Source organism: Schistocerca cancellata, chromosome 8 (genome assembly GCF_023864275.1).
Source record: "Schistocerca cancellata isolate TAMUIC-IGC-003103 chromosome 8, iqSchCanc2.1, whole genome shotgun sequence".
Classification (NCBI taxonomy): domain Eukaryota; kingdom Metazoa; phylum Arthropoda; class Insecta; order Orthoptera; family Acrididae; genus Schistocerca; species Schistocerca cancellata.
This window is the reverse complement of record NC_064633.1, coordinates 80,208,094-80,235,919: the sequence shown is the minus strand read 5'-3', so window position 1 is coordinate 80,235,919 and position 27,826 is coordinate 80,208,094. Positions and strand designations below refer to the sequence as shown.

Here is a 27,826-nt window from a genome sequence, read left to right as displayed (position 1 = left end):
GCCATGCAATACTGATTTGACCTGCGACCATCTATTGAAGATTCTTTTGACTACAGCTTATTTCCTGCTGCCACAAATCAGCTACAATCCTATTCAATGAAAAATTGTCTCCGAAAGGCATCAAATCTGCTTGAAATTATACGTGGCTATCAGCACCATTATTCAACACACATGCTCGACTGTGCGCAGACGCCTGTGGCGTAGCCCTTGGGTCCTGAATCAGATGCAGTAGTTGCAACAAAAACTCTCCTGAACGGCACTGTGCCGAAAATTTCGCTACAGATCACCCTTGTCTTGCTTGTGCTTCAGGTAGACGCCGGTTTTGCAGCCAGGAAGCGGACAGCAGCTACTTTCAACTAGTTTTGCAGTACTCAAACAACACAGTAAAACAGCATGCAACTTTTGTAGAACAGGAAAAACTCGACCGTGACAGGATTCGAACCTGCAATCTTCGGATCCGAAGTCCGACGCCTTATCCATTAGGCCACACGGTCACTGGCGCAATATACTTCCCCACACACACCTCATTTTCGCCATTTGTACACTTGGCAGAATGAATTTCCCATCTTTGACGCATTTCTCCATCTCAAATTTCAGTACTAAAAGTACGACGCTACTTCTTGCTGTGTCCCATCGCAAGTTACATTCAAGCCCTTATGACGCTGATCAAACAAGAGGTTGCAAATCAGCTTCAATCGCTTAGTGCCATCTCAGTCGCTTGCGGAAGGTACCTCACCCTATGTGATACAATGGCGAGTTGTCGCTATTACCAAAGCGGCGGCGACGACGACGACAATCGCGAGGGTCTTTATCAGGGGTAGAAAATACATCACAAGAACTAAGTATTTCACGTCGGCATTCTCCGGAGACTGCCAAAAGCAGCAGTTTCTGGTGCCCACTTTAATAGCACCATTCACACTATTCATTTGCGAGAGCATTTCTTAAATACCGCACCCATTCATAATATTTTTTATCCTTGACCGCTTTTTTCGAAAGGGCCACGGTGGGAGGGGCTGTTACAAAATTCATTTGCCACCTGTGAGGATCGAACTCACGACCTCTGGTTTACTAGTCCAGCGCTCCGCCACTGAGCTACGGAGGCGCCTCCTAGCGCGACTTTCGGGTACTTTGTTCTTACAGACTAGTGAATCGGAGCCCTTCAGCTCGAAACGCACTGCATGAGCGACCATTATTTGCATTTAGTTAGCACAGCTGCTGCTTTCCTACACAACTCACACGATATCGATGTACAAATTAAATTCCAAAACAACACATTTATTTCATGTCAGAGTTACTTTCAGCTTCAAATACCGTTCCTCTGATATTCATCCGAAGCTAGGCATCGTCGTAACCCGTTACGTTCATCACGCAAGGCTCACGAGAGGGGCGCATGTTGGATCCGCGTAGACACAAAATTTTGAGCCGCCCAGCGTGGGGCTCGAACCCACGACCCTGAGATTAAGAGTCTCATGCTCTACCGACTGAGCTAGCCGGGCTGCACACAACGCGTTACGAGCCATACAATACTGATTTGACCTGCGACCATCTATTGAAGATTCTTTTGACTACAGCTTATTTCCTGCTGCCACAAATCAGCTACAATCCTATTCAATGAAAAATTGTCTCCGAAAGGCATCAAATCTGCTTGAAATTATACGTGGCTATCAGCACCATTATTCAACACACATGCTCGACTGTGCGCAGACGCCTGTGGCGTAGCCCTTGGGTCCTGAATCAGATGCAGTAGTTGCAACAAAAACTCTCCTGAACGGCACTGTGCCGAAAATTTCGCTACAGATCACCCTTGTCTTGCTTGTGCTTCAGGTAGACGCCGGTTTTGCAGCCAGGAAGCGGACAGCAGCTACTTTCAACTAGTTTTGCAGTACTCAAACAACACAGTAAAACAGCATGCAACTTTTGTAGAACAGGAAAAACTCGACCGTGACAGGATTCGAACCTGCAATCTTCGGATCCGAAGTCCGACGCCTTATCCATTAGGCCACACGGTCACTGGCGCAATATACTTCCCCACACACACCTCATTTTCGCCATTTGTACACTTGGCAGAATGAATTTCCCATCTTTGACGCATTTCTCCATCTCAAATTTCAGTACTAAAAGTACGACGCTACTTCTTGCTGTGTCACATCGCAAGTTACATACAAGCCCTCATGACGCTGATCAAACAAGAGGTTGCAAATCAGCTTCAATCGCTTAGTGCCATCTCAGTCGCTTGCGGAAGGTACCTCACCCTATGTGATTCAATGGCGAGTTGTCGCTATTAGCAAAGCGGCGGCGACGACGACGACAATCGCGAGGGTCTTTATCAGGGGTAGAAAATACATCACAAGAACTAAGTATTTCACGTCGGCATTCTCCGGAGACTGCCAAAAGCAGCAGTTTCTGGTGCCCACTTTAATAGCACCATTCACACTATTCATTTGCGAGAGCATTTCTTAAATACCGCACCCATTCATAATATTTTTTATCCTTGACCGCTTTTTTCGAAAGGGCCACGGTGGGAGGGGCTGTTACAAAATTCATTTGCCACCTGTGAGGATCGAACTCACGACCTCTGGTTTACTAGACCAGCGCTCCGCCACTGAGCTAAGGAGGCGCCTCCTAGCGCGATTTTCGGGTACTTTGTTCTTACAGACTAGTGAATCGGAGCCCTTCAGCTCGAAACGCACTGCATGAGCGACCATTATTTGCATTTAGTTAGCACAGCTGCTGCTTTCCTACACATCTCACACGATATCGATGTACAAATTAAATTCCAAAACAACACATTTATTTCATGTCAGAGTTACTTTCAGCTTCAAATACCGTTCCTCTGATATTCATATGAAGCTAGGCATCGTCGTAACCCGTTACGTTCATCACGCAAGGCTCACGAGAGGGGCGCATGTTGGATCCGCGTAGACACAAAATTTTGAGCCTCCCAGCGTGGGGCTCGAACCCACGGCCCTGAGATTAAGAGTCTCATGCTCTACCGACTAAGCTAGCTTTTTTTTTTTTTTTTTTTTTTAAAGGCATCGTCGTAACCCGTTACGTTCATCACGCAAGGCTCACGAGAGGGGCGCATGTTGGATCCGCGTACACACAAAAACTTTTGCCGCCCAGCTTGGGGCTCGAACCCACGACCCTGAGATTAAGAGTCTCATGCTCTACCGACTGAGCTAGCCGGACTGCACACAACGCCTTACGAGCCATACAATACTGATTTGACCTGCGACCATCTATTGAAGATTCTTTTGACTACAGCTTACTTCCTGCTGCCACAAATCAGCTACAATCCTATTCAATGAAAAATTGTCTCCGAAAGGCATCAAATCTGCTTGAAATGATACGTGGCTATCAGCACCATTATTCAACACACATGCTCGACTGTGCGCAGACGCCTGTGGCGTAGCCCTTGGGTCCTGATTCAGGTGCAGCAGTTGCAACAATAACTCTCCTGAACAGCACTGTGCCGAAAATTTCGCTACAGATCACCCTTGTCTTGCTTGTGCTTCAGGTAGACGCCGGTTTTGCAGCCAGGAAGCGGACAGCAGCTACTTTCAACTAGTTTTGCAGTACTCAAACAACACAGTAAAACAGCATGCATCTTTTGCAGAACAGGAAAAATTCGACCGTGACAGGATTCGAACCTGCAGTCTTCGGATCCGAAGTCCGACGCCTTATCCTTTAGGCCACATTTTTTTTTTTTTTCTGTAACCACTTTTTTTTTCTGGAGCCGGCATTTACAATAAAAAGGAAATGGAAATCAACAATTAAAACACACTTCTTTGCTGTGTGTCGTTACTTCTGGAGAAAATTAGAAAAAAATGGCTCCGGTACTAACACAAGGAATATCCTCAGTTTCCAGTGTACTGGAGTGGAGTCTGCGAAGAGGGGGGGTGGGGGTGGGGGGGGTGGGAACCAGTACACGAGAGACAGAAGCAGTGGGGCCTCTTCGCGGCACTACTGGTGTCCCGCGGTCCGGGCCCACCCCCTTAGACTCACATATCTTACCCTATACCCATTCTATTAAATATTATTTTAAGCATATTGCCGAAAAGGTTGCCATGATTAGGATATCTGAAGGTTTTCGCGAATTCAATGTCCATAATCATCTTGAATTCCAAATGATCGTCGCCACCAAGTTTATTAAAAACATAGCTGGAATAGTTGCCCAACAACCACATAACGACGTTATTTTTCGCCGGCGGATAATATCGCACGTCGGGTCGAGACAACATAGTTGAAGGTATGTTGGTGGTTGTAGTCCTGGTAATAATGGCTATTTTTTCTCTCAGCCAGCCCCAATTCCGTGCACGTTCTCCGCAGGTATAACGGTGCATAACGGTATCCACCAGTTGACAGCTATGGCAGAGAGGTGTATCACTGAGTCCGATTTTATGTAGCCTCTCATTGGTGCTAATCACATCATTGATTGCTTTGTACCATGCAGTTCGAGCGGCGGAAGTAAGGACACTGGAACTGACATTACGCCATACTATATCCCAGTTGATGCCACTGTACTTCGTAACAATTGGATTCGGTCCTTCGTGTTGTCGCCAGTATGCCAATATTGCTGGAGCCGCTAAATGTCGAGAATTTAAGAGCTCTTGACTGATGTAGCTGCGTGCAAGGTAATAATCTCGGATGTATTGCAGCTTGTAACTGATGGTCTGAATGTTCAGCGGGGGGTCATGACTTGGCGGCCTGACGGCAGTGAATAATGGCGCCGTAATGCCCGAAGGGTAATTGTTAATGATAGAGACCGTCCGTGTGACATAGAGAGCTGCTGCCTTTTTCTTGATGTCGACTAAGCCCATCCCTCCGTTTAGGGGGTGGAGTGTTGCAGTTGTGGCAGATACTCGAAAAATTTCCCCGCGCCAAATAAAATTCGTTATCTTCGACATAATATTTCGAGCAATTACGGCAGGGAGCGGCAGAAGCTGCGCCATGTAGTAGGCTTTTGATGCTAGCCGGGCTGCACACAACGCGTTACGAGCCATACAATACTGATTTGACCTGCGACCATCTATTGAAGATTCTTTTGACTACAGCTTATTTCCTGCTGCCACAAATCAGCTACAATCCTATTCAATGAAAAATTGTCTCCGAAAGGCATCAAATCTGCTTGAAATTATACGTGGCTATCAGCACCATTATTCAACACACATGCTCGACTGTGCGCAGACGCCTGTGGCGTAGCCCTTGGGTCCTGAATCAGATGCAGTAGTTGCAACAAAAACTCTCCTGAACGGCACTGTGCCGAAAATTTCGCTACAGATCACCCTTGTCTTGCTTGTGCTTCAGGTAGACGCCGGTTTTGCAGCCAGGAAGCGGACAGCAGCTACTTTCAACTAGTTTTGCAGTACTCAAACAACACAGTAAAACAGCATGCAACTTTTGTAGAACAGGAAAAACTCGACCGTGACAGGATTCGAACCTGCAATCTTCGGATCCGAAGTCCGACGCCTTATCCATTAGGCCACACGGTCACTGGCGCAATATACATCCCCACACACACCTCATTTTCGCCATTTGTACACTTGGCAGAATGAATTTCCCATCTTTGACGCATTTCTCCATCTCAAATTTCAGTACTAAAAGTACGACGCTACTTCTTGCTGTGTCACATCGCAAGTTACATACAAGCCCTTATGACGCTGATCAAACAAGAGGTTGCAAATCAGCTTCAATCGCTTAGTGCCATCTCAGTCGCTTGCGGAAGGTACCTCACCCTATGTGATACAATGGCGAGTTGTCGCTATTACCAAAGCGGCGGCGACGACGACGACAATCGCGAGGGTCTTTATCAGGGGTAGAAAATACATCACAAGAACTAAGTATTTCACGTCGGCATTCTCCGGAGACTGCCAAAAGCAACAGTTTCTGGTGCCCACTTTAATAGCACCATTCACACTATTCATTTGCGAGAGCATTTCTTAAAAAATACCGCACCCATTCATAATATTTTTTTATCCTTGACCGCTTTTTTCGAAAGGGCCACGGTGGGAGGGGCTGTTACAAAATTCATTTGCCACCTGTGAGGATCGAACTCACGACCTCTGGTTTATTAGACCAGCGCTCCGCCACTGAGCTAAGGAGGCGCCTCGTAGTGCGGTTTTCGGGTACTTTGTTCTTACAGACTAGTGAATCGGAGCCCTTCAGCTCGAAACGCACTGCATGAGCGACCATTATTTGCATTTAGTTAGCACAGCTGCTGCTTTCCTACACATCTCACACGATATCGATGTACAAATTAAATTCCAAAACAACACATTTATTTCATGTCAGAGTTACTTTCAGCTTCAAATACCGTTCCTCTGATATTCATCCGAAGCTAGGCATCGTCGTAACCCGTTACGTTCATCACGCAAGGCTCACGAGAGGGGCGCATGTTGGATCCGCGTAGACACAAAATTTTGAGCCGCCCAGCGTGGGGCTCGAACCCACGACCCTGAGATTAAGAGTCTCATGCTCTACCGACTGAGCTAGCCAGGCTGCACACAACGCGTTACGAGCCATACAATACTGATTTGACCTGCGACCATCTATTGAAGATTCTTTTGACTACAGCTTATTTCCTGCTGCCACAAATCAGCTACAATCCTATTCAATGAAAAATTGTCTCCGAAAGGCATCAAATCTGCTTGAAATTATACGTGGCTATCAGCACCATTATTCAACACACATGCTCGACTGTGCGCAGACGCCTGTGGCGTAGCCCTTGGGTCCTGAATCAGATGCAGTAGTTGCAACAAAAACTCTCCTGAACGGCACTGTGCCGAAAATTTCGCTACAGATCACCCTTGACTTGCTTGTGCTTCAGGTAGACGCCGGTTTTGCAGCCAGGAAGCGGACAGCAGCTACTTTCAACTAGTTTTGCAGTACTCAAACAACACAGTAAAACAGCATGCAACTTTTGTAGAACAGGAAAAACTCGACCGTGACAGGATTCGAACCTGCAATCTTCGGATCCGAAGTCCGACGCCTTATCCATTAGGCCACACGGTCACTGGCGCAATATACATCCCCACACACACCTCATTTTCGCCATTTGTACACTTGGCAGAATGAATTTCCCATCTTTGACGCATTTCTCCATCTCAAATTTCAGTACTAAAAGTACGACGCTACTTCTTGCTGTGTCACATCGCAAGTTACATACAAGCCCTCATGACGCTGATCAAACAAGAGGTTGCAAATCAGCTTCAATCGCTTAGTGCCATCTCAGTCGCTTGCGGAAGGTACCTCACCCTATGTGATTCAATGGCGAGTTGTCGCTATTAGCAAAGCGGCGGCGACGACGACGACAATCGCGAGGGTCTTTATCAGGGGTAGAAAATACATCACAAGAACTAAGTATTTCACGTCGGCATTCTCCGGAGACTGCCAAAAGCAGCAGTTTCTAGTGCCCACTTTAATAGCACCATTCACACTATTCATTTGCGAGAGCATTTCTTAAATACCGCACCCATTCATAATATTTTTTATCCTTGACCGCTTTTTTCGAAAGGGCCACGGTGGGAGGGGCTGTTACAAAATTCATTTGCCACCTGTGAGGATCGAACTCACGACCTCTGGTTTACTAGACCAGCGCTCCGCCACTGAGCTAAGGAGGCGCCTCCTAGTGCGATTTTCGGGTACTTTGTTCTTACAGACTAGTGAATCGGAGCCCTTCAGCTCGAAACGCACTGCATGAGCGACCATTATTTGCATTTAGTTAGCACAGCTGCTGCTTTCCTACACATCTCACACGATATCGATGTACAAATTAAATTCCAAAACAACACATTTATTTCATGTCAGAGTTACTTTCAGCTTCAAATACCGTTCCTCTGATATTCATATGAAGCTAGGCATCGTCGTAACCCGTTACGTTCATCACGCAAGGCTCACGAGAGGGGCGCATGTTGGATCCGCGTAGACACAAAATTTTGAGCCGCCCAGCGTGGGGCTCGAACCCACGACCCTGAGATTAAGAGTCTCATGCTCTACCGACTAAGCTAGCCGGGCTGCACACAACGCGTTACGAGCCATACAATACTGATTAGACCTGCGACCATCTATTGAAGATTCTTTTGACTACAGCTTATTTCCTGCTGCCACAAATCAGCTACAATCCTATTCAATGAAAAATTGTCTCCGAAAGGCATCAAATCTGCTTGAAATTATACGTGGCTATCAGCACCATTATTCAACACACATGCTCGACTGTGCGCAGACGCCTGTGGCGTAGCCCTTGGGTCCTGAATCAGATGCAGTAGTTGCAACAAAAACTCTCCTGAACGGCACTGTGCCGAAAATTTCGCTACAGATCACCCTTGACTTGCTTGTGCTTCAGGTAGACGCCGGTTTTGCAGCCAGGAAGCGGACAGCAGCTACTTTCAACTAGTTTTGCAGTACTCAAACAACACAGTAAAACAGCATGCAACTTTTGTAGAACAGGAAAAACTCGACCGTGACAGGATTCTAACCTGCAATCTTCGGATCCGAAGTCCGACGCCTTATCCATTAGGCCACACGGTCACTGGCGCAATATACTTCCCCACACACACCTCATTTTCGCCATTTGTACACTTGGCAGAATGAATTTCCCATCTTTGACGCATTTCTCCATCTCAAATTTCGGTACTAAAAGTACGACGCTACTTCTTGCTGTGTCCCATCGCAAGTTACATTCAAGCCCTTATGACGCTGATCAAACAAGAGGTTGCAAATCAGCTTCAATCGCTTAGTGCCATCTCAGTCGCTTGCGGAAGGTACCTCACCCTATGTGATACAATGGCGAGTTGTCGCTATTACCAAAGCGGCGGCGACGACGACGACGACGACAATCGCGAGGGTCTTTATCAGGGGTAGAAATTACATCACAAGAACTAAGTATTTCACGTCGGCATTCTCCGGAGACTGCCAAAATCAGCAGTTTCTGGTGCCCACTTTAATAGCACCATTCACACTATTCATTTGCGAGAGTATTTCTTAAATACCGCACCCATTCATAACATTTTTTATCCTTGACCGCTTTTTTCGAAAGGGCCACGGTTGGAGGGGCTGTTACAAAATTCATTTGCCACCTGTGAGGATCGAACACACGACCTCTGGTTTACTAGACCAGCGCTACGCCACTGAGCTGAGGAGGCGAATCCTAGCGCGATTTTCGGGTACTTTGTTCTTACAGACTAGTGAATCGGAGCCCTTCAGCTCGAAACGCACCGCATGAGCGACCATTATTTGCATTTAGTTACCACAGCTGCTGCTTTCCTACACATCTCACACGATATCGATGTACAAATTAAATTCCAAAACAACACATTTATTTCATGTCAGAGTTACTTTCAGCTTCAAATACCGTTCCTCTGATATTCATCCGAAGCTAGGCATCGTCGTAACCCGTTACGTTCATCACGCAAGGCTCACGAGAGGGGCGCATGTTGGATCCGCGTAGACACAAAATTTTGAGCCGCCCAGCGTGGGGCTCGAACCCACGACCCTGAGATTAAGAGTCTCATGCTCTACCGACTGAGCTAGCCGGGCTGCACACAACGCGTTACGAGCCATACAATACTGATTTGACCTGCGACCATCTATTGAAGATTCTTTTGACTACAGCTTATTTCCTGCTGCCACAAATCAGCTACAATCCTATTCAATGAAAAATTGTCTCCGAAAGGCATCAAATCTGCTTGAAATTATACGTGGCTATCAGCACCATTATTCAACACACATGCTCGACTGTGCGCAGACGCCTGTGGCGTAGCCCTTGGGTCCTGAATCAGATGCAGTAGTTGCAACAAAAACTCTCCTGAACGGCACTGTGCCGAAAATTTCGCTACAGATCACCCTTGTCTTGCTTGTGCTTCAGGTAGACGCCGGTTTTGCAGCCAGGAAGCGGACAGCAGCTACTTTCAACTAGTTTTGCAGTACTCAAACAACACAGTAAAACAGCATGCAACTTTTGTAGAACAGGAAAAACTCGACCGTGACAGGATTCGAACCTGCAATCTTCGGATCCGAAGTCCGACGCCTTATCCATTAGGCCACACGGTCACTGGCGCAATATACATCCCCACACACACCTCATTTTCGCCATTTGTACACTTGGCAGAATGAATTTCCCATCTTTGACGCATTTCTCCATCTCAAATTTCAGTACTAAAAGTACGACGCTACTTCTTGCTGTGTCCCATCGCAAGTTACATTCAAGCCCTTATGACGCTGATCAAACAAGAGGTTGCAAATCAGCTTCAATCGCTTAGTGCCATCTCAGTCGCTTGCGGAAGGTACCTCACCCTATGTGATACAATGGCGAGTTGTCGCTATTACCAAAGCGGCGGCGACGACGACGACAATCGCGAGGGTCTTTATCAGGGGTAGAAAATACATCACAAGAACTAAGTATTTCACGTCGGCATTCTCCGGAGACTGCCAAAAGCAGCAGTTTCTGGTGCCCACTTTAATAGCACCATTCACACTATTCATTTGCGAGAGCATTTCTTAAAAAATACCGCACCCATTCATAATATTTTTTTATCCTTGACCGCTTTTTTCGAAAGGGCCACGGTGGGAGGGGCTGTTACAAAATTCATTTGCCACCTGTGAGGATCGAACTCACGACCTCTGGTTTATTAGACCAGCGCTCCGCCACTGAGCTAAGGAGGCGCCTCCTAGTGCGATTTTCGGGCACTTTGTTCTTACAGACTAGTGAATCGGAGCCCTTCAGCTCGAAACGCACTGCATGAGCGACCATTATTTGCATTTAGTTAGCACAGCTGCTGCTTTCCTACACATCTCACACGATATCGATGTACAAATTAAATTCCAAAACAACACATTTATTTCATGTCAGAGTTACTTTCAGCTTCAAATACCGTTCCTCTGATATTCATCCGAAGCTAGGCATCGTCGTAACCCGTTACGTTCATCACGCAAGGCTCACGAGAGGGGCGCATGTTGGATCCGCGTAGACACAAAATTTTGAGCCGCCCAGCGTGGGGCTCGAACCCACGACCCTGAGATTAAGAGTCTCATGCTCTACCGACTGAGCTAGCCAGGCTGCACACAACGCGTTACGAGCCATACAATACTGATTTGACCTGCGACCATCTATTGAAGATTCTTTTGACTACAGCTTATTTCCTGCTGCCACAAATCAGCTACAATCCTATTCAATGAAAAATTGTCTCCGAAAGGCATCAAATCTGCTTGAAATTATACGTGGCTATCAGCACCATTATTCAACACACATGCTCGACTGTGCGCAGACGCCTGTGGCGTAGCCCTTGGGTCCTGAATCAGATGCAGTAGTTGCAACAAAAACTCTCCTGAACGGCACTGTGCCGAAAATTTCGCTACAGATCACCCTTGACTTGCTTGTGCTTCAGGTAGACGCCGGTTTTGCAGCCAGGAAGCGGACAGCAGCTACTTTCAACTAGTTTTGCAGTACTCAAACAACACAGTAAAACAGCATGCAACTTTTGTAGAACAGGAAAAACTCGACCGTGACAGGATTCGAACCTGCAATCTTCGGATCCGAAGTCCGACGCCTTATCCATTAGGCCACACGGTCACTGGCGCAATATACATCCCCACACACACCTCATTTTCGCCATTTGTACACTTGGCAGAATGAATTTCCCATCTTTGACGCATTTCTCCATCTCAAATTTCAGTACTAAAAGTACGACGCTACTTCTTGCTGTGTCACATCGCAAGTTACATACAAGCCCTCATGACGCTGATCAAACAAGAGGTTGCAAATCAGCTTCAATCGCTTAGTGCCATCTCAGTCGCTTGCGGAAGGTACCTCACCCTATGTGATTCAATGGCGAGTTGTCGCTATTAGCAAAGCGGCGGCGACGACGACGACAATCGCGAGGGTCTTTATCAGGGGTAGAAAATACATCACAAGAACTAAGTATTTCACGTCGGCATTCTCCGGAGACTGCCAAAAGCAGCAGTTTCTGGTGCCCACTTTAATAGCACCATTCACACTATTCATTTGCGAGAGCATTTCTTAAATACCGCACCCATTCATAATATTTTTTATCCTTGACCGCTTTTTTCGAAAGGGCCACGGTGGGAGGGGCTGTTACAAAATTCATTTGCCACCTGTGAGGATCGAACTCACGACCTCTGGTTTACTAGACCAGCGCTCCGCCACTGAGCTAAGGAGGCGCCTCCTAGTGCGATTTTCGGGTACTTTGTTCTTACAGACTAGTGAATCGGAGCCCTTCAGCTCGAAACGCACTGCATGAGCGACCATTATTTGCATTTAGTTAGCACAGCTGCTGCTTTCCTACACATCTCACACGATATCGATGTACAAATTAAATTCCAAAACAACACATTTATTTCATGTCAGAGTTACTTTCAGCTTCAAATACCGTTCCTCTGATATTCATATGAAGCTAGGCATCGTCGTAACCCGTTACGTTCATCACGCAAGGCTCACGAGAGGGGCGCATGTTGGATCCGCGTAGACACAAAATTTTGAGCCGCCCAGCGTGGGGCTCGAACCCACGACCCTGAGATTAAGAGTCTCATGCTCTACCGACTAAGCTAGCCGGGCTGCACACAACGCGTTACGAGCCATACAATACTGATTAGACCTGCGACCATCTATTGAAGATTCTTTTGACTACAGCTTATTTCCTGCTGCCACAAATCAGCTACAATCCTATTCAATGAAAAATTGTCTCCGAAAGGCATCAAATCTGCTTGAAATTATACGTGGCTATCAGCACCATTATTCAACACACATGCTCGACTGTGCGCAGACGCCTGTGGCGTAGCCCTTGGGTCCTGAATCAGATGCAGTAGTTGCAACAAAAACTCTCCTGAACGGCACTGTGCCGAAAATTTCGCTACAGATCACCCTTGACTTGCTTGTGCTTCAGGTAGACGCCGGTTTTGCAGCCAGGAAGCGGACAGCAGCTACTTTCAACTAGTTTTGCAGTACTCAAACAACACAGTAAAACAGCATGCAACTTTTGTAGAACAGGAAAAACTCGACCGTGACAGGATTCGAACCTGCAATCTTCGGATCCGAAGTCCGACGCCTTATCCATTAGGCCACACGGTCACTGGCGCAATATACTTCCCCACACACACCTCATTTTCGCCATTTGTACACTTGGCAGAATGAATTTCCCATCTTTGACGCATTTCTCCATCTCAAATTTCGGTACTAAAAGTACGACGCTACTTCTTGCTGTGTCCCATCGCAAGTTACATTCAAGCCCTTATGACGCTGATCAAACAAGAGGTTGCAAATCAGCTTCAATCGCTTAGTGCCATCTCAGTCGCTTGCGGAAGGTACCTCACCCTATGTGATACAATGGCGAGTTGTCGCTATTACCAAAGCGGCGGCGACGACGACGACGACGACAATCGCGAGGGTCTTTATCAGGGGTAGAAATTACATCACAAGAACTAAGTATTTCACGTCGGCATTCTCCGGAGACTGCCAAAATCAGCAGTTTCTGGTGCCCACTTTAATAGCACCATTCACACTATTCATTTGCGAGAGTATTTCTTAAATACCGCACCCATTCATAACATTTTTTATCCTTGACCGCTTTTTTCGAAAGGGCCACGGTTGGAGGGGCTGTTACAAAATTCATTTGCCACCTGTGAGGATCGAACACACGACCTCTGGTTTACTAGACCAGCGCTACGCCACTGAGCTGAGGAGGCGAATCCTAGCGCGATTTTCGGGTACTTTGTTCTTACAGACTAGTGAATCGGAGCCCTTCAGCTCGAAACGCACCGCATGAGCGACCATTATTTGCATTTAGTTACCACAGCTGCTGCTTTCCTACACATCTCACACGATATCGATGTACAAATTAAATTCCAAAACAACACATTTATTTCATGTCAGAGTTACTTTCAGCTTCAAATACCGTTCCTCTGATATTCATCCGAAGCTAGGCATCGTCGTAACCCGTTACGTTCATCACGCAAGGCTCACGAGAGGGGCGCATGTTGGATCCGCGTAGACACAAAATTTTGAGCCGCCCAGCGTGGGGCTCGAACCCACGACCCTGAGATTAAGAGTCTCATGCTCTACCGACTGAGCTAGCCGGGCTGCACACAACGCGTTACGAGCCATACAATACTGATTTGACCTGCGACCATCTATTGAAGATTCTTTTGACTACAGCTTATTTCCTGCTGCCACAAATCAGCTACAATCCTATTCAATGAAAAATTGTCTCCGAAAGGCATCAAATCTGCTTGAAATTATACGTGGCTATCAGCACCATTATTCAACACACATGCTCGACTGTGCGCAGACGCCTGTGGCGTAGCCCTTGGGTCCTGAATCAGATGCAGTAGTTGCAACAAAAACTCTCCTGAACGGCACTGTGCCGAAAATTTCGCTACAGATCACCCTTGTCTTGCTTGTGCTTCAGGTAGACGCCGGTTTTGCAGCCAGGAAGCGGACAGCAGCTACTTTCAACTAGTTTTGCAGTACTCAAACAACACAGTAAAACAGCATGCAACTTTTGTAGAACAGGAAAAACTCGACCGTGACAGGATTCGAACCTGCAATCTTCGGATCCGAAGTCCGACGCCTTATCCATTAGGCCACACGGTCACTGGCGCAATATACATCCCCACACACACCTCATTTTCGCCATTTGTACACTTGGCAGAATGAATTTCCCATCTTTGACGCATTTCTCCATCTCAAATTTCAGTACTAAAAGTACGACGCTACTTCTTGCTGTGTCCCATCGCAAGTTACATTCAAGCCCTTATGACGCTGATCAAACAAGAGGTTGCAAATCAGCTTCAATCGCTTAGTGCCATCTCAGTCGCTTGCGGAAGGTACCTCACCCTATGTGATACAATGGCGAGTTGTCGCTATTACCAAAGCGGCGGCGACGACGACGACAATCGCGAGGGTCTTTATCAGGGGTAGAAAATACATCACAAGAACTAAGTATTTCACGTCGGCATTCTCCGGAGACTGCCAAAAGCAGCAGTTTCTGGTGCCCACTTTAATAGCACCATTCACACTATTCATTTGCGAGAGCATTTCTTAAATGCCGCACCCATTCATAATATTTTTTATCCTTGACCGCTTTTTTCGAAAGGGCGACGGTTGGAGGGGCTGTTACAAAATTCATTTGCCACCTGTGAGGATCGAACTCACGACCTCTGGTTTACTAGACCAGCGCTCCGCAACTGAGCTAAGGAGGCGCCTCCTAGCGCGATTTTCGGGTACTTTGTTCTTACAGACTAGTGAATCGGGGCCCTTCAGCTCGAAACGCACTGCATGAGCGACAATTATTTGCATTTAGTTAGCACAGCTGCTGCTTTCCTACACATCTCACACGATATCGATGTACAAATTAAATTCCAAAACAACACATTTATTTCATGTCAGAGTTACTTTCAGCTTCAAATACCGTTCCTCTGATATTCATATGAAGCTAGGCATCGTCGTAACCCGTTACGTTCATCACGCAAGGCTCACGAGAGGGGCGCATGTTGGATCCGCGTAGTCACAAAATTTTGAGCCGCCCAGCGTGGGGCTCGAACCCACGACCCTGAGATTAAGAGTCTCATGCTCTACCGACTGAGCTAGCCGGGCTGCACACAACGCGTTACGAGCCATACAATACTGATTTGACCTGCGACCATCTATTGAAGATTCTTTTGACTACAGCTTATTTCCTGCTGCCACAAATCAGCTACAATCCTATTCAATGAAAAATTGTCTCCGAAAGGCATCAAATCTGCTTGAAATTATACGTGGCTATCAGCACCATTATTCAACACACATGCTCGACTGTGCGCAGACGCCTGTGGCGTAGCCCTTGGGTCCTGAATCAGATGCAGTAGTTGCAACAAAAACTCTCCTGAACGGCACTGTGCCGAAAATTTCGCTACAGATCACCCTTGACTTGCTTGTGCTTCAGGTAGACGCCGGTTTTGCAGCCAGGAAGCGGACAGCAGCTACTTTCAACTAGTTTTGCAGTACTCAAACAACACAGTAAAACAGCATGCAACTTTTGTAGAACAGGAAAAACTCGACCGTGACAGGATTCGAACCTGCAATCTTCGGATCCGAAGTCCGACGCCTTATCCATTAGGCCACACGGTCACTGGCGCAATATACATCCCCACACACACCTCATTTTCGCCATTTGTACACTTGGCAGAATGAATTTCCCATCTTTGACGCATTTCTCCATCTCAAATTTCAGTACTAAAAGTACGACGCTACTTCTTGCTGTGTCACATCGCAAGTTACATACAAGCCCTCATGACGCTGATCAAACAAGAGGTTGCAAATCAGCTTCAATCGCTTAGTGCCATCTCAGTCGCTTGCGGAAGGTACCTCACCCTATGTGATTCAATGGCGAGTTGTCGCTATTAGCAAAGCGGCGGCGACGACGACGACAATCGCGAGGGTCTTTATCAGGGGTAGAAAATACATCACAAGAACTAAGTATTTCACGTCGGCATTCTCCGGAGACTGCCAAAAGCAGCAGTTTCTGGTGCCCACTTTAATAGCACCATCCACACTATTCATTTGCGAGAGCATTTCTTAAATACCGCACCCATTCATAATATTTTTTATCCTTGACCGCTTTTTTCGAAAGGGCCACGGTGGGAGGGGCTGTTACAAAATTCATTTGCCACCTGTGAGGATCGAACTCACGACCTCTGGTTTACTAGACCAGCGCTCCGCCACTGAGCTAAGGAGGCGCCTCCTAGTGCGATTTTCGGGTACTTTGTTCTTACAGACTAGTGAATCGGAGCCCTTCAGCTCGAAACGCACTGCATGAGCGACCATTATTTGCATTTAGTTAGCACAGCTGCTGCTTTCCTACACATCTCACACGATATCGATGTACAAATTAAATTCCAAAACAACACATTTATTTCATGTCAGAGTTACTTTCAGCTTCAAATACCGTTCCTCTCATATTCATATGAAGCTAGGCATCGTCGTAACCCGTTACGTTCATCACGCAAGGCTCACGAGAGGGGCGCATGTTGGATCCGCGTAGACACAAAATTTTGAGCCGCCCAGCGTGGGGCTCGAACCCACGACCCTGAGATTAAGAGTCTCATGCTCTACCGACTAAGCTAGCCGGGCTGCACACAACGCGTTACGAGCCATACAATACTGATTAGACCTGCGACCATCTATTGAAGATTCTTTTGACTACAGCTTATTTCCTGCTGCCACAAATCAGCTACAATCCTATTCAATGAAAAATTGTCTCCGAAAGGCATCAAATCTGCTTGAAATTATACGTGGCTATCAGCACCATTATTCAACACACATGCTCGACTGTGCGCAGACGCCTGTGGCGTAGCCCTTGGGTCCTGAATCAGATGCAGTAGTTGCAACAAAAACTCTCCTGAACGGCACTGTGCCGAAAATTTCGCTACAGATCACCCTTGACTTGCTTGTGCTTCAGGTAGACGCCGGTTTTGCAGCCAGGAAGCGGACAGCAGCTACTTTCAACTAGTTTTGCAGTACTCAAACAACACAGTAAAACAGCATGCAACTTTTGTAGAACAGGAAAAACTCGACCGTGACAGGATTCGAACCTGCAATCTTCGGATCCGAAGTCCGACGCCTTATCCATTAGGCCACACGGTCACTGGCGCAATATACTTCCCCACACACACCTCATTTTCGCCATTTGTACACTTGGCAGAATGAATTTCCCATCTTTGACGCATTTCTCCATCTCAAATTTCAGTACTAAAAGTACGACGCTACTTCTTGCTGTGTCCCATCGCAAGTTACATACAAGCCCTCATGACGCTGATCAAACAAGAGGTTGCAAATCAGCTTCAATCGCTTAGTGCCATCTCAGTCGCTTGCAGAAGGTACCTCACCCTATGTGATTCAATGGCGAGTTGTCGCTATTAGCAAAGCGGCGGCGACGACGACGACAATCGCGAGGGTCTTTATCAGGGGTAGAAAATACATCACAAGAACTAAGTATTTCACGTCGGCATTCTCCGGAGACTGCCAAAAGCAGCAGTTTCTGGTGCCCACTTTAATAGCACCATTCACACTATTCATTTGCGAGAGCATTTCTTAAATACCGCACCCATTCATAATATTTTTTATCCTTGACCGCTTTTTTCGAAAGGGCCACGGTGGGAGGGGCTGTTACAAAATTCATTTGCCACCTGTGAGGATCGAACTCACGACCTCTGGTTTACTAGACCAGCGCTCCGCCACTGAGCTAAGGAGGCGCCTCCTAGCGCGATTTTCGGGTACTTTGTTCTTACAGACTAGTGAATCGGAGCCCTTCAGCTCGAAACGCACTGCATGAGCGACCATTATTTGCATTTAGTTACCACAGCTGCTGCTTTCCTACACATCTCACACGATATCGATGTACAAATTAAATTCCAAAACAACACATTTATTTCATGTCAGAGTTACTTTCAGCTTCAAATACCGTTCCTCTGATATTCATCCGAAGCTAGGCATCGTCGTAACCCGTTACGTTCATCACGCAAGGCTCACGAGAGGGGCGCATGTTGGATCCGCGTAGACACAAAATTTTGAGCCGCCCAGCGTGGGGCTCGAACCCACGACCCTGAGATTAAGAGTCTCATGCTCTACCGACTGAGCTAGCCGGGCTGCACACAACGCGTTACGAGCCATACAATACTGATTTGACCTGCGACCATCTATTGAAGATTCTTTTGACTACAGCTTATTTCCTGCTGCCACAAATCAGCTACAATCCTATTCAATGAAAAATTGTCTCCGAAAGGCATCAAATCTGCTTGAAATTATACGTGGCTATCAGCACCATTATTCAACACACATGCTCGACTGTGCGCAGACGCCTGTGGCGTAGCCCTTGGGTCCTGAATCAGATGCAGTAGTTGCAACAAAAACTCTCCTGAACGGCACTGTGCCGAAAATTTCGCTACAGATCACCCTTGTCTTGCTTGTGCTTCAGGTAGACGCCGGTTTTGCAGCCAGGAAGCGGACAGCAGCTACTTTCAACTAGTTTTGCAGTACTCAAACAACACAGTAAAACAGCATGCAACTTTTGTAGAACAGGAAAAACTCGACCGTGACAGGATTCGAACCTGCAATCTTCGGATCCGAAGTCCGACGCCTTATCCATTAGGCCACACGGTCACTGGCGCAATATACATCCCCACACACACCTCATTTTCGCCATTTGTACACTTGGCAGAATGAATTTCCCATCTTTGACGCATTTCTCCATCTCAAATTTCAGTACTAAAAGTACGACGCTACTTCTTGCTGTGTCCCATCGCAAGTTACATTCAAGCCCTTATGACGCTGATCAAACAAGAGGTTGCAAATCAGCTTCAATCGCTTAGTGCCATCTCAGTCGCTTGCGGAAGGTACCTCACCCTATGTGATACAATGGCGAGTTGTCGCTATTACCAAAGCGGCGGCGACGACGACGACGACAATCGCGAGGGTCTTTATCAGGGGTAGAAAATACATCACAAGAACTAAGTATTTCACGTCGGCATTCTCCGGAGACTGCCAAAAGCAGCAGTTTCTGGTGCCCACTTTAATAGCACCATTCACACTATTCATTTGCGAGAGCATTTCTTAAATACCGCACCCATTCATAATATTTTTTATCCTTGACCGCTTTTTTCGAAAGGGCCACGGTTGGAGGGGCTGTTACAAAATTCATTTGCCACCTGTGAGGATCGAACTCACGACCTCTGGTTTACTAGACCAGCGCTCCGCAACTGAGCTAAGGAGGAGCCTCCTAGCGCGATTTTCGGGTACTTTGTTCTTACAGACTAGTGAATCGGAGCCCTTCAGCTCGAAACGCACTGCATGAGTGACCATTATTTGCATTTAGTTAGCACAGCTGCTGCTTTCCTACACATCTCACACGATATCGATGTACAAATTAAATTCCAAAACAACACATTTATTTCATGTCAGAGTTACTTTCAGCTTCAAATACCGTTCCTCTGATATTCATATGAAGCTAGGCATCGTCGTAACCCGTTACGTTCATCACGCAAGGCTCACGAGAGGGGCGCATGTTGGATCCGCGTAGACACAAAATTTTGAGCCGCCCAGCGTGGGGCTCGAACCAACGACCCTGAGATTAAGAGTCTCATGCTCTACCGACTGAGCTAGCCGGGCTGCACACAACGCGTTACGAGCCATGCAATACTGATTTGACCTGCGACCATCTATTGAAGATTCTTTTGACTACAGCTTATTTCCTGCTGCCACAAATCAGCTACAATCCTATTCAATGAAAAATTGTCTCCGAAAGGCATCAAATCTGCTTGAAATTATACGTGGCTATCAGCACCATTATTCAACACACATGCTCGACTGTGCGCAGACGCCTGTGGCGTAGCCCTTGGGTCCTGAATCAGATGCAGTAGTTGCAACAAAAACTCTCCTGAACGGCACTGTGCCGAAAATTTCGCTACAGATCACCCTTGTCTTGCTTGTGCTTCAGGTAGACGCCGGTTTTGCAGCCAGGAAGCGGACAGCAGCTACTTTCAACTAGTTTTGCAGTACTCAAACAACACAGTAAAACAGCATGCAACTTTTGTAGAACAGGAAAAACTCGACCGTGACAGGATTCGAACCTGCAATCTTCGGATCCGAAGTCCGACGCCTTATCCATTAGGCCACACGGTCACTGGCGCAATATACATCCCCACACACACCTCATTTTCGCCATTTGTACACTTGGCAGAATGAATTTCCCATCTTTGACGCATTTCTCCATCTCAAATTTCAGTACTAAAAGTACGACGCTACTTCTTGCTGTGTCCCATCGCAAGTTACATTCAAGCCCTTATGACGCTGATCAAACAAGAGGTTGCAAATCAGCTTCAATCGCTTAGTGCCATCTCAGTCGCTTGCGGAAGGTACCTCACCCTATGTGATACAATGGCGAGTTGTCGCTATTACCAAAGCGGCGGCGACGACGACGACGACGACAATCGCGAGGGTCTTTATCAGGGGTAGAAAATACATCACAAGAACTAAGTATTTCACGTCGGCATTCTCCGGAGACTGCCAAAAGCAGCAGTTTCTGGTGTCCACTTTAATAGCACCATTCACACTATTCATTTGCGAGAGCATTTCTTAAATACCGCACCCATTCATAATATTTTTTATCCTTGACCGCTTTTTTCGAAAGGGCCACGGTTGGAGGGGCTGTTACAAAATTCATTTGCCACCTGTGAGGATCGAACTCACGACCTCTGGTTTACTAGACCAGCGCTCCGCAACTGAGCTAAGGAGGCGCCTCCTAGCGCACTTTTCGGCTACTTTGTTCTTACAGACTAGTGAATCGGAGCCCTTCAGCTCGAAACGCACTGCATGAGCGACCATTATTTGCATTTAGTTACCACAGCTGCTGCTTTCCTACACATCTCACACGATATCGATGTACAAATTAAATTCCAAAACAACACATTTATTTCATGTCAGAGTTACTTTCAGCTTCAAATACCGTTCCTCTGATATTCATCCGAAGCTAGGCATCGTCGTAACCCGTTACGTTCATCACGCAAGGCTCACGAGAGGGGCGCATGTTGGATCCGCGTAGACACAAAATTTTGAGCCGCCCAGCGTGGGGCTCGAACCCACGACCCTGAGATTAAGAGTCTCATGCTCTACCGACTGAGCTAGCCGGGCTGCACACAACGCGTTACGAGCCATACAATACTGATTTGACCTGCGACCATCTATTGAAGATTCTTTTGACTACAGCTTATTTCCTGCTGCCACAAATCAGCTACAATCCTATTCAATGAAAAATTGTCTCCGAAAGGCATCAAATCTGCTTGAAATTATACGTGGCTATCAGCACCATTATTCAACACACATGCTCGACTGTGCGCAGACGCCTGTGGCGTAGCCCTTGGGTCCTGAATCAGATGCAGTAGTTGCAACAAAAACTCTCCTGAACGGCACTGTGCCGAAAATTTCGCTACAGATCACCCTTGTCTTGCTTGTGCTTCAGGTAGACGCCGGTTTTGCAGCCAGGAAGCGGACAGCAGCTACTTTCAACTAGTTTTGCAGTACTCAAACAACACAGTAAAACAGCATGCAACTTTTGTAGAACAGGAAAAACTCGACCGTGACAGGATTCGAACCTGCAATCTTCGGATCCGAAGTCCGACGCCTTATCCATTAGGCCACACGGTCACTGGCGCAATATACATCCCCACACACACCTCATTTTCGCCATTTGTACACTTGGCAGAATGAATTTCCCATCTTTGACGCATTTCTCCATCTCAAATTTCAGTACTAAAAGTACGACGCTACTTCTTGCTGTGTCCCATCGCAAGTTACATTCAAGCCCTTATGACGCTGATCAAACAAGAGGTTGCAAATCAGCTTCAATCGCTTAGTGCCATCTCAGTCGCTTGCGGAAGGTACCTCACCCTATGTGATACAATGGCGAGTTGTCGCTATTACCAAAGCGGCGGCGACGACGACGACGACAATCGCGAGGGTCTTTATCATGGGTAGAAAATACATCACAAGAACTAAGTATTTCACGTCGGCATTCTCCGGAGACTGCCAAAAGCAGCAGTTTCTGGTGCCCACTTTAATAGCACCATTCACACTATTCATTTGCGAGAGCATTTCTTAAATACCGCACCCATTCATAATATTTTTTATCCTTGACCGCTTTTTTCGAAAGGGCCACGGTGGGAGGGGCTGTTACAAAATTCATTTGCCACCTGTGAGGATCGAACTCACGACCTCTGCTTTACTAAACCAGCGCTCCGCCACTGAGCTAAGGAGGCGCCTCCTAGCGCGATTTTCGGGTACTTTGTTCTTACAGACTAGTGAATCGGAGCCCTTCAGCTCGAAACGCACTGCATGAGCGACCATTATTTGCATTTAGTTACCACAGCTGCTGCTTTCCTACACATCTCACACGATATCGATGTACAAATTAAATTCCAAAACAACACATTTATTTCATGTCAGAGTTACTTTCAGCTTCAAATACCATTCCTCTGATATTCATCCGAAGCTAGGCATCGTCGTAACCCGTTACGTTCATCACGCAAGGCTCACGAGAGGGCGCATGTTGGATCCGCGTAGACACAAAATTTTGAGCCGCCCAGCGTGGGGCTCGAACCCACGACCCTGAGATTAAGAGTCTCATGCTCTACCGACTGAGCTAGCCGGGCTGCACACAACGCGTTACGAGCCATCCAATACTGATTTGACCTGCGACCATCTATTGAAGATTCTTTTGACTACAGCTTATTTCCTGCTGCCACAAATCAGCTACAATCCTATTCAATGAAAAATTGTCTCCGAAAGGCATCAAATCTGCTTGAAATTATACGTGGCTATCAGCACCATTATTCAACACACATGCTCGACTGTGCGCAGACGCCTGTGGCGTAGCCCTTGGGTCCTGAATCAGATGCAGTAGTTGCAACAAAAACTCTCCTGAACGGCACTGTGCCGAAAATTTCGCTACAGATCACCCTTGTCTTGCTTGTTCTTCAGGTAGACGCCGGTTTTGCAGCCAGGAAGCGGACAGCAGCTACTTTCAACTAGTTTTGCAGTACTCAAACAACACAGTAAAACAGCATGCAACTTTTGTAGAACAGGAAAAACTCGACCGTGAGAGGATTCGAACCTGCAATCTTCGGATCCGAAGTCCGACGCCTTATCCATTAGGCCACACGGTCACTGGCGCAATATACATCCCCACACACACCTCATTTTCGCCATTTGTACACTTGGCAGAATGAATTTCCCATCTTTGACGCATTTCTCCATCTCAAATTTCAGTACTAAAAGTACGACGCTACTTCTTGCTGTGTCCCATCGCAAGTTACATTCAAGCCCTTATGACGCTGATCAAACAAGAGGTTGCAAATCAGCTTCAATCGCTTAGCGCCATCTCAGTCGCTTGCGGAAGGTACCTCACCCTATGTGATACAATGGCGAGTTGTCGCTATTACCAAAGCGGCGGCGACGACGACGACGACAATCGCGAGGGTCTTTATCAGGGGTAGAAAATACATCACAAGAACTAAGTATTTCACGTCGGCATTCTCCGGAGACTGCCAAAAGCAGCAGTTTCTGGTGCCCACTTTAATAGCACCATTCACACTATTCATTTGCGAGAGCATTTCTTAAATACCGCACCCATTCATAATTTTTTTTATCCTTGACCGCTTTTTTCGAAAGGGCCACGGTGGGAGGGGCTGTTACAAAATTCATTTGCCACCTGTGAGGATCGAACTCACGACCTCTGGTTTACTAGACCAGCGCTCCGCCACTGAGCTAAGGAGGCGCCTCCTAGCGCGATTTTCGGGTACTTTGTTCTTACAGACTAGTGAATCGGAGCCCTTCAGCTCGAAACGCACTGCGTGAGCGACCATTATTTGCATTTAGTTACCACAGCTGCTGCTTTCCTACACATCTCACACGATATCGATGTACAAATTAAATTCCAAAACAACACATTTATTTCATGTCAGAGTTACTTTCAGCTTCAAATACCGTTCCTCTGATATTCATCCGAAGCTAGGCATCGTCGTAACCCGTTACGTTCATCACGCAAGGCTCACGAGAGGGGCGCATGTTGGATCCGCGTAGACACAAAATTTTGAGCCGCCCAGCGTGGGGCTCGAACCCACGACCCTGAGATTAAGAGTCTCATGCTCTACCGACTGAGCTAGCCGGGCTGCACACAACGCGTTACGAGCCATACAATACTGATTTGACCTGCGACCATCTATTGAAGATTCTTTTGACTACAGCTTATTTCCTGCTGCCACAAATCAGCTACAATCCTATTCAATGAAAAATTGTCTCCGAAAGGCATCAAATCTGCTTGAAATTATACGTGGCTATCAGCACCATTATTCAACACACATGCTCGACTGTGCGCAGACGCCTGTGGCGTAGCCCTTGGGTCCTGAATCAGATGCAGTAGTTGCAACAAAAACTCTCCTGAACGGCACTGTGCCGAAAATTTCGCTACAGATCACCCTTGTCTTGCTTGTTCTTCAGGTAGACGCCGGTTTTGCAGCCAGGAAGCGGACAGCAGCTACTTTCAACTAGTTTTGCAGTACTCAAACAACACAGTAAAACAGCATGCAACTTTTGTAGAACAGGAAAAACTCGACCGTGACAGGATTCGAACCTGCAATCTTCGGATCCGAAGTCCGACGCCTTATCCAGTAGGCCACACGGTCACTGGCGCAATATACATCCCCACACACACCTCATTTTCGCCATTTGTACACTTGGCAGAATGAATTTCCCATCTTTGACGCATTTCTCCATCTCAAATTTCAGTACTAAAAGTACGACGCTACTTCTTGCTGTGTCCCATCGCAAGTTACATTCAAGCCCTTATGACGCTGATCAAACAAGAGGTTGCAAATCAGCTTCAATCGCTTAGTACCATCTCAGTCGCTTGCGGAAGGTACCTCACCCTATGTGATACAATGGCGAGTTGTCGCTATTACCAAAGCGGCGGCGACGACGACGACAATCGCGAGGGTCTTTATCAGGGGTAGAAAATACATCACAAGAACTAAGTATTTCACGTCGGCATTCTCCGGAGACTGCCAAAAGCAGCAGTTTCTGGTGCCCACTTTAATAGCACCATTCACACTATTCATTTGCGAGAGCATTTCTTAAATACCGCACCCATTCATAATTTTTTTTATCCTTGACCGCTTTTTTCGAAAGGGCCACGGTGGGAGGGGCTGTTACAAAATTCATTTGCCACCTGTGAGGATCGAACTCACGACCTCTGGTTTACTAGACCAGCGCTCCGCCACTGAGCTAAGGAGGCGCCTCCTAGCGCGATTTTCGGGTACTTTGTTCTTACAGACTAGTGAATCGGAGCCCTTCAGCTCGAAACGCACTGCGTGAGCGACCATTATTTGCATTTAGTTACCACAGCTGCTGCTTTCCTACACATCTCACACGATATCGATGTACAAATTAAATTCCAAAACAACACATTTATTTCATGTCAGAGTTACTTTCAGCTTCAAATACCGTTCCTCTGATATTCATCCGAAGCTAGGCATCGTCGTAACCCGTTACGTTCATCACGCAAGGCTCACGAGAGGGGCGCATGTTGGATCCGCGTAGACACAAAATTTTGAGCCGCCCAGCGTGGGGCTCGAACCCACGACCCTGAGATTAAGAGTCTCATGCTCTACCGACTGAGCTAGCCGGGCTGCACACAACGCGTTACGAGCCATACAATACTGATTTGACCTGCGACCATCTATTGAAGATTCTTTTGACTACAGCTTATTTCCTGCTGCCACAAATCAGCTACAATCCTATTCAATGAAAAATTGTCTCCGAAAGGCATCAAATCTGCTTGAAATTATACGTGGCTATCAGCACCATTATTCAACACACATGCTCGACTGTGCGCAGACGCCTGTGGCGTAGCCCTTGGGTCCTGAATCAGATGCAGTAGTTGCAACAAAAACTCTCCTGAACGGCACTGTGCCGAAAATTTCGCTACAGATCACCCTTGTCTTGCTTGTTCTTCAGGTAGACGCCGGTTTTGCAGCCAGGAAGCGGACAGCAGCTACTTTCAACTAGTTTTGCAGTACTCAAACAACACAGTAAAACAGCATGCAACTTTTGTAGAACAGGAAAAACTCGACCGTGACAGGATTCGAACCTGCAATCTTCGGATCCGAAGTCCGACGCCTTATCCAGTAGGCCACACGGTCACTGGCGCAATATACATCCCCACACACACCTCATTTTCGCCATTTGTACACTTGGCAGAATGAATTTCCCATCTTTGACGCATTTCTCCATCTCAAATTTCAGTACTAAAAGTACGACGCTACTTCTTGCTGTGTCCCATCGCAAGTTACATTCAAGCCCTTATGACGCTGATCAAACAAGAGGTTGCAAATCAGCTTCAATCGCTTAGTACCATCTCAGTCGCTTGCGGAAGGTACCTCACCCTATGTGATACAATGGCGAGTTGTCGCTATTACCAAAGCGGCGGCGACGACGACGACAATCGCGAGGGTCTTTATCAGGGGTAGAAAATACATCACAAGAACTAAGTATTTCACGTCGGCATTCTCCGGAGACTGCCAAAAGCAGCAGTTTCTGGTGCCCACTTTAATAGCACCATTCACACTATTCATTTGCGAGAGCATTTCTTAAATACCGCACCCATTCATAATATTTTTTATCCTTGACCGCTTTTTTCGAAAGGGGCACGGTTGGAGGGGCTGTTACAAAATTCATTTGCCACCTGTGAGGATCGAACTCACGACCTCTGGTTTACTAGACCAGCGCTCCGCAACTGAGCTAAGGAGGCGCCTCCTAGCGCACTTTTCGGCTACTTTGTTCTTACAGACTAGTGAATCGGAGCCCTTCAGCTCGAAACGCACTGCATGAGCGACCATTATTTGCATTTAGTTACCACAGCTGCTGCTTTCCTACACATCTCACACGATATCGATGTACAAATTAAATTCCAAAACAACACATTTATTTCATGTCAGAGTTACTTTCAGCTTCAAATACCATTCCTCTGATATTCATCCGAAGCTAGGCATCGTCGTAACCCGTTACGTTCATCACGCAAGGCTCACGAGAGGGCGCATGTTGGATCCGCGTAGACACAAAATTTTGAGCCGCCCAGCGTGGGGCTCGAACCCACGACCCTGAGATTAAGAGTCTCATGCTCTACCGACTGAGCTAGCCGGGCTGCACACAACGCGTTACGAGCCATCCAATACTGATTTGACCTGCGACCATCTATTGAAGATTCTTTTGACTACAGCTTATTTCCTGCTG

At 46.9% G+C, this 27,826-nt stretch overlaps 48 non-coding genes across 48 annotated transcripts; all 48 read right to left on the bottom strand.

The window, feature by feature from the left end:
- Window positions 1-421: 421 nt before the first annotated feature.
- Trnar-ucg (transfer RNA arginine (anticodon UCG)) lies at window positions 422-494 on the bottom strand. The gene has a single exon. It is a non-coding gene; the product is annotated as a tRNA-Arg (tRNA).
- Window positions 495-1,030: 536 nt separating this feature from the next.
- Window positions 1,031-1,102, bottom strand: Trnat-agu (transfer RNA threonine (anticodon AGU)). Its single transcript has one exon. It is a non-coding gene; the product is annotated as a tRNA-Thr (tRNA).
- Window positions 1,103-1,423: 321 nt separating this feature from the next.
- On the bottom strand, window positions 1,424-1,496 carry Trnak-cuu (transfer RNA lysine (anticodon CUU)). The gene has a single exon. It is a non-coding gene; the product is annotated as a tRNA-Lys (tRNA).
- A 440-nt stretch (window positions 1,497-1,936) lies between these two features.
- On the bottom strand, window positions 1,937-2,009 carry Trnar-ucg (transfer RNA arginine (anticodon UCG)). The gene has a single exon. It is a non-coding gene; the product is annotated as a tRNA-Arg (tRNA).
- Window positions 2,010-2,545: 536 nt separating this feature from the next.
- On the bottom strand, window positions 2,546-2,617 carry Trnat-agu (transfer RNA threonine (anticodon AGU)). The gene has a single exon. It is a non-coding gene; the product is annotated as a tRNA-Thr (tRNA).
- A 499-nt stretch (window positions 2,618-3,116) lies between these two features.
- Trnak-cuu (transfer RNA lysine (anticodon CUU)) lies at window positions 3,117-3,189 on the bottom strand. Its single transcript has one exon. It is a non-coding gene; the product is annotated as a tRNA-Lys (tRNA).
- Window positions 3,190-5,419: 2,230 nt separating this feature from the next.
- Trnar-ucg (transfer RNA arginine (anticodon UCG)) lies at window positions 5,420-5,492 on the bottom strand. The gene has a single exon. It is a non-coding gene; the product is annotated as a tRNA-Arg (tRNA).
- Window positions 5,493-6,032: 540 nt separating this feature from the next.
- Window positions 6,033-6,104, bottom strand: Trnai-aau (transfer RNA isoleucine (anticodon AAU)). The gene has a single exon. It is a non-coding gene; the product is annotated as a tRNA-Ile (tRNA).
- Window positions 6,105-6,425: 321 nt separating this feature from the next.
- On the bottom strand, window positions 6,426-6,498 carry Trnak-cuu (transfer RNA lysine (anticodon CUU)). Its single transcript has one exon. It is a non-coding gene; the product is annotated as a tRNA-Lys (tRNA).
- A 440-nt stretch (window positions 6,499-6,938) lies between these two features.
- Window positions 6,939-7,011, bottom strand: Trnar-ucg (transfer RNA arginine (anticodon UCG)). The gene has a single exon. It is a non-coding gene; the product is annotated as a tRNA-Arg (tRNA).
- A 536-nt stretch (window positions 7,012-7,547) lies between these two features.
- On the bottom strand, window positions 7,548-7,619 carry Trnat-agu (transfer RNA threonine (anticodon AGU)). Its single transcript has one exon. It is a non-coding gene; the product is annotated as a tRNA-Thr (tRNA).
- A 321-nt stretch (window positions 7,620-7,940) lies between these two features.
- On the bottom strand, window positions 7,941-8,013 carry Trnak-cuu (transfer RNA lysine (anticodon CUU)). The gene has a single exon. It is a non-coding gene; the product is annotated as a tRNA-Lys (tRNA).
- A 440-nt stretch (window positions 8,014-8,453) lies between these two features.
- Window positions 8,454-8,526, bottom strand: Trnar-ucg (transfer RNA arginine (anticodon UCG)). The gene has a single exon. It is a non-coding gene; the product is annotated as a tRNA-Arg (tRNA).
- A 935-nt stretch (window positions 8,527-9,461) lies between these two features.
- On the bottom strand, window positions 9,462-9,534 carry Trnak-cuu (transfer RNA lysine (anticodon CUU)). The gene has a single exon. It is a non-coding gene; the product is annotated as a tRNA-Lys (tRNA).
- Window positions 9,535-9,974: 440 nt separating this feature from the next.
- Window positions 9,975-10,047, bottom strand: Trnar-ucg (transfer RNA arginine (anticodon UCG)). Its single transcript has one exon. It is a non-coding gene; the product is annotated as a tRNA-Arg (tRNA).
- Window positions 10,048-10,587: 540 nt separating this feature from the next.
- On the bottom strand, window positions 10,588-10,659 carry Trnai-aau (transfer RNA isoleucine (anticodon AAU)). The gene has a single exon. It is a non-coding gene; the product is annotated as a tRNA-Ile (tRNA).
- A 321-nt stretch (window positions 10,660-10,980) lies between these two features.
- Window positions 10,981-11,053, bottom strand: Trnak-cuu (transfer RNA lysine (anticodon CUU)). The gene has a single exon. It is a non-coding gene; the product is annotated as a tRNA-Lys (tRNA).
- A 440-nt stretch (window positions 11,054-11,493) lies between these two features.
- Window positions 11,494-11,566, bottom strand: Trnar-ucg (transfer RNA arginine (anticodon UCG)). Its single transcript has one exon. It is a non-coding gene; the product is annotated as a tRNA-Arg (tRNA).
- A 536-nt stretch (window positions 11,567-12,102) lies between these two features.
- On the bottom strand, window positions 12,103-12,174 carry Trnat-agu (transfer RNA threonine (anticodon AGU)). Its single transcript has one exon. It is a non-coding gene; the product is annotated as a tRNA-Thr (tRNA).
- Window positions 12,175-12,495: 321 nt separating this feature from the next.
- Window positions 12,496-12,568, bottom strand: Trnak-cuu (transfer RNA lysine (anticodon CUU)). The gene has a single exon. It is a non-coding gene; the product is annotated as a tRNA-Lys (tRNA).
- Window positions 12,569-13,008: 440 nt separating this feature from the next.
- Window positions 13,009-13,081, bottom strand: Trnar-ucg (transfer RNA arginine (anticodon UCG)). Its single transcript has one exon. It is a non-coding gene; the product is annotated as a tRNA-Arg (tRNA).
- A 935-nt stretch (window positions 13,082-14,016) lies between these two features.
- On the bottom strand, window positions 14,017-14,089 carry Trnak-cuu (transfer RNA lysine (anticodon CUU)). Its single transcript has one exon. It is a non-coding gene; the product is annotated as a tRNA-Lys (tRNA).
- A 440-nt stretch (window positions 14,090-14,529) lies between these two features.
- Window positions 14,530-14,602, bottom strand: Trnar-ucg (transfer RNA arginine (anticodon UCG)). The gene has a single exon. It is a non-coding gene; the product is annotated as a tRNA-Arg (tRNA).
- A 536-nt stretch (window positions 14,603-15,138) lies between these two features.
- On the bottom strand, window positions 15,139-15,210 carry Trnat-agu (transfer RNA threonine (anticodon AGU)). Its single transcript has one exon. It is a non-coding gene; the product is annotated as a tRNA-Thr (tRNA).
- A 321-nt stretch (window positions 15,211-15,531) lies between these two features.
- Window positions 15,532-15,604, bottom strand: Trnak-cuu (transfer RNA lysine (anticodon CUU)). The gene has a single exon. It is a non-coding gene; the product is annotated as a tRNA-Lys (tRNA).
- Window positions 15,605-16,044: 440 nt separating this feature from the next.
- Window positions 16,045-16,117, bottom strand: Trnar-ucg (transfer RNA arginine (anticodon UCG)). Its single transcript has one exon. It is a non-coding gene; the product is annotated as a tRNA-Arg (tRNA).
- Window positions 16,118-16,653: 536 nt separating this feature from the next.
- Window positions 16,654-16,725, bottom strand: Trnat-agu (transfer RNA threonine (anticodon AGU)). Its single transcript has one exon. It is a non-coding gene; the product is annotated as a tRNA-Thr (tRNA).
- Window positions 16,726-17,046: 321 nt separating this feature from the next.
- Trnak-cuu (transfer RNA lysine (anticodon CUU)) lies at window positions 17,047-17,119 on the bottom strand. Its single transcript has one exon. It is a non-coding gene; the product is annotated as a tRNA-Lys (tRNA).
- A 440-nt stretch (window positions 17,120-17,559) lies between these two features.
- Trnar-ucg (transfer RNA arginine (anticodon UCG)) lies at window positions 17,560-17,632 on the bottom strand. The gene has a single exon. It is a non-coding gene; the product is annotated as a tRNA-Arg (tRNA).
- A 536-nt stretch (window positions 17,633-18,168) lies between these two features.
- On the bottom strand, window positions 18,169-18,240 carry Trnat-agu (transfer RNA threonine (anticodon AGU)). The gene has a single exon. It is a non-coding gene; the product is annotated as a tRNA-Thr (tRNA).
- Window positions 18,241-18,561: 321 nt separating this feature from the next.
- Window positions 18,562-18,634, bottom strand: Trnak-cuu (transfer RNA lysine (anticodon CUU)). The gene has a single exon. It is a non-coding gene; the product is annotated as a tRNA-Lys (tRNA).
- Window positions 18,635-19,074: 440 nt separating this feature from the next.
- On the bottom strand, window positions 19,075-19,147 carry Trnar-ucg (transfer RNA arginine (anticodon UCG)). Its single transcript has one exon. It is a non-coding gene; the product is annotated as a tRNA-Arg (tRNA).
- Window positions 19,148-20,079: 932 nt separating this feature from the next.
- Window positions 20,080-20,152, bottom strand: Trnak-cuu (transfer RNA lysine (anticodon CUU)). Its single transcript has one exon. It is a non-coding gene; the product is annotated as a tRNA-Lys (tRNA).
- Window positions 20,153-20,592: 440 nt separating this feature from the next.
- On the bottom strand, window positions 20,593-20,665 carry Trnar-ucg (transfer RNA arginine (anticodon UCG)). Its single transcript has one exon. It is a non-coding gene; the product is annotated as a tRNA-Arg (tRNA).
- A 542-nt stretch (window positions 20,666-21,207) lies between these two features.
- Trnat-agu (transfer RNA threonine (anticodon AGU)) lies at window positions 21,208-21,279 on the bottom strand. The gene has a single exon. It is a non-coding gene; the product is annotated as a tRNA-Thr (tRNA).
- A 321-nt stretch (window positions 21,280-21,600) lies between these two features.
- On the bottom strand, window positions 21,601-21,673 carry Trnak-cuu (transfer RNA lysine (anticodon CUU)). The gene has a single exon. It is a non-coding gene; the product is annotated as a tRNA-Lys (tRNA).
- A 440-nt stretch (window positions 21,674-22,113) lies between these two features.
- Window positions 22,114-22,186, bottom strand: Trnar-ucg (transfer RNA arginine (anticodon UCG)). Its single transcript has one exon. It is a non-coding gene; the product is annotated as a tRNA-Arg (tRNA).
- A 539-nt stretch (window positions 22,187-22,725) lies between these two features.
- Trnat-agu (transfer RNA threonine (anticodon AGU)) lies at window positions 22,726-22,797 on the bottom strand. Its single transcript has one exon. It is a non-coding gene; the product is annotated as a tRNA-Thr (tRNA).
- Window positions 22,798-23,117: 320 nt separating this feature from the next.
- Window positions 23,118-23,190, bottom strand: Trnak-cuu (transfer RNA lysine (anticodon CUU)). Its single transcript has one exon. It is a non-coding gene; the product is annotated as a tRNA-Lys (tRNA).
- A 440-nt stretch (window positions 23,191-23,630) lies between these two features.
- On the bottom strand, window positions 23,631-23,703 carry Trnar-ucg (transfer RNA arginine (anticodon UCG)). Its single transcript has one exon. It is a non-coding gene; the product is annotated as a tRNA-Arg (tRNA).
- Window positions 23,704-24,242: 539 nt separating this feature from the next.
- Window positions 24,243-24,314, bottom strand: Trnat-agu (transfer RNA threonine (anticodon AGU)). Its single transcript has one exon. It is a non-coding gene; the product is annotated as a tRNA-Thr (tRNA).
- Window positions 24,315-24,635: 321 nt separating this feature from the next.
- Trnak-cuu (transfer RNA lysine (anticodon CUU)) lies at window positions 24,636-24,708 on the bottom strand. The gene has a single exon. It is a non-coding gene; the product is annotated as a tRNA-Lys (tRNA).
- Window positions 24,709-25,148: 440 nt separating this feature from the next.
- Window positions 25,149-25,221, bottom strand: Trnar-ucg (transfer RNA arginine (anticodon UCG)). The gene has a single exon. It is a non-coding gene; the product is annotated as a tRNA-Arg (tRNA).
- Window positions 25,222-25,757: 536 nt separating this feature from the next.
- Trnat-agu (transfer RNA threonine (anticodon AGU)) lies at window positions 25,758-25,829 on the bottom strand. The gene has a single exon. It is a non-coding gene; the product is annotated as a tRNA-Thr (tRNA).
- A 321-nt stretch (window positions 25,830-26,150) lies between these two features.
- Trnak-cuu (transfer RNA lysine (anticodon CUU)) lies at window positions 26,151-26,223 on the bottom strand. The gene has a single exon. It is a non-coding gene; the product is annotated as a tRNA-Lys (tRNA).
- Window positions 26,224-26,663: 440 nt separating this feature from the next.
- Trnar-ucg (transfer RNA arginine (anticodon UCG)) lies at window positions 26,664-26,736 on the bottom strand. The gene has a single exon. It is a non-coding gene; the product is annotated as a tRNA-Arg (tRNA).
- Window positions 26,737-27,272: 536 nt separating this feature from the next.
- Window positions 27,273-27,344, bottom strand: Trnat-agu (transfer RNA threonine (anticodon AGU)). Its single transcript has one exon. It is a non-coding gene; the product is annotated as a tRNA-Thr (tRNA).
- A 320-nt stretch (window positions 27,345-27,664) lies between these two features.
- Window positions 27,665-27,737, bottom strand: Trnak-cuu (transfer RNA lysine (anticodon CUU)). The gene has a single exon. It is a non-coding gene; the product is annotated as a tRNA-Lys (tRNA).
- Window positions 27,738-27,826: the final 89 nt, after the last annotated feature.